General features: G+C 44.3%; 1 long non-coding RNA gene across 1 annotated transcript; it reads left to right on the forward strand.

The window, feature by feature from the left end:
• The first annotated feature begins 319 nt into the window (after positions 1-319).
• LOC106613462 (uncharacterized) lies at positions 320-2044 on the forward strand. Its single transcript, XR_006757139.1, has 4 exons — positions 320-686; positions 871-1025; positions 1320-1363; positions 1688-2044. It is a non-coding gene; the product is annotated as an uncharacterized lncRNA (long non-coding RNA).
• The last annotated feature ends 2062 nt before the right edge of the window (positions 2045-4106 follow it).

Raw genomic sequence — 4106 nt, forward strand, 5'->3', positions numbered from 1 at the left:
GAGAGAGAATAGGTCCGGTATGCTCTGGTCTGAGTCGCGCTGTACAAAAACTGGCGATAGCTTTTCGAGCTAATGGATAGCTGAGGACAGCTAACCGTGGCTAGCTGAACTTCAACGTTAGCCAGTGAAAATGGCTAACCTCTTGCTAGCTTCTGTTGTGGAATTCAGATGAGGTAAATAATACTTTCTTTTTTAAATTGGTGAGGCGGGTTGCAGGAGAGTGCTTTGAGGTTGAGTTTTTAGAATTAAAAAAAATATATATATATATAAAAAGATAAGTGAAGAAAAAATATGTAAATATATATATACACGGGACACGACAAGAGGAGGGTAGAGGACGTCTGAACTGCTACGCCATCTTGGAAACATAACATAACACTTTTACCGTAAAGAGTGTTGTGATTTTAAATGCACTTCAATTCAAATTTGTTTTGACTTATGCCCTAACAGTGTGTGGTTTTGTGTTCTCCACGTCAGTGTGGCTCGGCAGAGTACATGGCCCCAGAGGTGGTGGAGGTATTCACAGAAGAGGCTTCGTTCCACGTCAAGCCCTGTGCCCTCTGGAGCCTGGGGTCATACTTTATATTCTGCTGAGTGGCAGCCCCCCCTTCACCGACCACTGTGGGACTGACTGTGGCTGGGACCGAGGAGAGACCTGCCACATCTGCCAGGGACACAAACATAGTGTACATACACCCACACCCTCACACACAACATTCCCTGTCCTCCTCATAACCCCAGGTCACCTTACACAGTACTAATACAGCACTATTTGTATTAAGCATTTTTTTTTTGCATTTGCAATGAATGAGTCATGTTTTTATGGTGAAAAGTCAAGTTATAAGTCTATTTTGTGTCTGACCCCTGCAGAATAACTTGTTTGAGAGCATGCAGGAGGTGCAGTATGAGTTCCCAGAGAGGGACTGGGCCCATATCTCTGCCCAGACCTCATCTCCAGGCTACTGGCACGGGACGCCACACGCCTCAGTGCTGCCCAGGTCCTGCAGCACCCCTGGGCGCAGGGGGTGAGTGCCAAGGCCCAAACTTAATTGGTCCTCTGAGTACTGTATGGGTGTATGGCCATAACATACTGGATCTATAACAATACTCTTAACTGGCTTCCTTGCCTTGTCCCCTCTGCGTCATCTATTATACACTGATCTGAGAAGGCTGAATGGGTGAAAGCCACCTATAAGACACCAGAGGGCTTGTTTTCACCAGTCCATTTCCTCCAAACTGTACATCATTAATGAAGGAAAGGATACATTTAAAAGAAATGGACACTGTTGTATTTAAACCTGTTATTTATTTCCCCCAAGAATGCACCAGAGAGAGGTCTCGCAACTCCACACTTCCTCCGAAGGTAATCCACTCAGCTCTCATTGGACAGAATGTATAGTACATAACAGCAAAAACAAATCTCAAATATGGCAGGCAGATGGCTAACAAAGTTATACAGAGAGGGCTTAAAGGGACATTGCACTCCAAATTCAAAATATATTTTTAGTTTTCAGTCCAAGGTAGAGTAATGTACTCGATTTGACAGTTTGATGTCAGAAACCATCTAACAAAATTAGATTTTAGAGTGTCCCTGAAGGTATGGCTTCTACGGCTAAACATGTGATCTATAATCTCTTATTTTATCAATCTCTGACTGATCGTCTGCTCGTTCTCTCTACAAGAACAGCAGCACCAAAGACTTAACACAGTTTGCGGCTGATGCCATCGCCTTCAACCGCCAGTTGTCGCAGCACGACGAGGAGCAGGAGGAAATCGTCACCAACATCGTGACCTCCATGAGCCTCTCACGCCCCTCCAATTTCTGTCTGGCTCGCCAACGGGCGCAATCCAACGCCCAGCGCACCACCTGGGACTTCCTGTCTTCTGACAACGACAACATCGACACCTGACCAGAACCTAGTTTAACCCAAGGGAGACTGCTACCATAGAATAGGATGAATAGAACGAGCTTGGAACCTCTAACCCTGGCAATTTCACTGGTAATCGTATGGGTACAGTGCCTTGCAAAAGTATTCAACCCCCTTGGCGTTTTTCCTATTTTGTTGCATTACAACCTGTAATTTAAATGTATTTTTATTTGGATTTCATGTAATGGACATACACAAAATAGTCCAAATTGGTGAAGTGAAATTAAAAAATTACTTGTTTCAAAAAATTTAAAACGGAAAAGTTGTGCTTGCATATGTATTCACCCCCTTTGCTATGAATCACCTAAATAAGATCTGGTGCAACCAATTACCTTCAGAAGTCACATCATTAGTTAAATAAAGTCCACCTGTGTGCAATCTAAGTGTCACATGATCTCAGTATATATACATCTGTTCCGAAAGGCCCCAGAGTCTGCAACAACACTAAGCAAGGGGCACCACCAAACAAGCGGCACCATGAAGACCAAGGAGCTCTCCAAACAGGTCAGGGACAACGTTGTGGAGAAGTACAGATCAGGGTTGGGTTATATAAAAATATCCCAAACTTTGAACATCCCACGGAGCACCATTAAATCCATTATTAAAAAATGGAAAGAATATGACACCACAACAAACCTGCCATGAGAGGGCCGCCCACCAAAACTCACGGACCAGGCAAGGAGGGCATTAATCAGAGAGGCAACAAAGAGACCAAAGATAATCCTGAAGGAACTGCAAAGCTCCACAGCCAAGATTGGAGTATCTGTCCATAGGACCACTTTAAGCCGGTCACTCCACAGAGCTGGGCTTTACGGAGGAGTGGCCAGAAAAAAAGCCATCGCTTAAAGAAAAAAAATAAGCAAACACATTTGGGGTTCACCAAAAGGCATGTGGGAGACTCCCCAAACATATGGAAGAAGGTCCTCTGGTCAGATGAGACTAAAATTGAGCTTTTTGGCCATCAACGAAAACGCTATGTCTGGCGCAAACCCAACCCCTCTCATCACCCCGAGAACACCATCCCCACAGTGAAGCATGGTGGTGGCAGCATCATGCTATGGGGATGCTTTTCATTGGCAGGGACTGGGAAACTGGTCAGAATTGAAAGAATGATGGATGATGCTAAATACAGGGAAATTCTTGAGGGGAACCTGTTTCAGTCTTCCAGAGATTTGGGACTGGGACAGAGATTCACCTTCCAGCAGGACAATGACCCTAAGCATACTGCTAAAGCAACACTCGAGTGGTTTAAGGGGAAACATTTTTAAATCTTGGAATGACCTAGTCAAAGCCCAGACCTCAATCCAATTGAGAATATGCGGTATGACTTAACGATTGCTGCAGGTTGTAAGGCAACAAAATAGGAAAAATGCCAAGGGGTGAATACTTTCGCAAGCCACTCGTAATGGCTGCCTGGTATTGTGATGCAATAATTTCCATGGTTAATGTAGAATGTTCATTCAAATTATGTTAACTGATGAGGCTCATGCAATGGAATGTACTTGTTGTCAATTGAATTTAATCAACAAATCACAACACATATTGATGGGTACACTTCCTGCTTTTACTTCATGCTTTGCTCTGATGGGTACACTCGCAATGGCCGCCGGTCCACCCATTATGCCATCATTGACTAGAATGGGGAACCCCGTTCTATTCATTCTATTTCTATGGCTGCTACTGCAGGCTAGGATGTGGAATTTTCTTCTTAGCTCCATTCCATCTGGTTTATCCTTCTAATATGTGGTGTGGTTCTAAGATCCTTACAGGTCAAATTCACCCATTTTCTCAACCCAGTTCCCCTCTTTTTCCTCCTCAATTCCCTCCATCCTGATGCTAGTCTCCTTTCCCCGCCTCTTCCTCTCTATGTGGTGTTTGCCATGGGTCCCCTCCAGGACGGAGACAACGCACACTATCTGAGAATGGACGATAGCTGCCATTGTCAGCAGAATCCTGTGTAGCTTCACTGGTTGGTAGCCCCATTGTCCAAGCTCACATCATGGCCAGTCGTCTTCTTATCAGCTAGAAACAGAGACACAGGAGCACAAAGGGAAGAACTTTTATCTTCTACTAAACTAACACATGCTTAGTCACAGCTTTGTATCAGTTGCTGAGTCTGGTTTCAGTGACTGGTTTGGGTTGAGGTTGGTTTCCTGCATTTGATAATAACCTCAAACT

The sequence above is a fragment of the Salmo salar genome, chromosome ssa10, assembly GCF_905237065.1.
Source record: "Salmo salar chromosome ssa10, Ssal_v3.1, whole genome shotgun sequence".
In the NCBI taxonomy this organism is placed as follows: domain Eukaryota; kingdom Metazoa; phylum Chordata; class Actinopteri; order Salmoniformes; family Salmonidae; genus Salmo; species Salmo salar.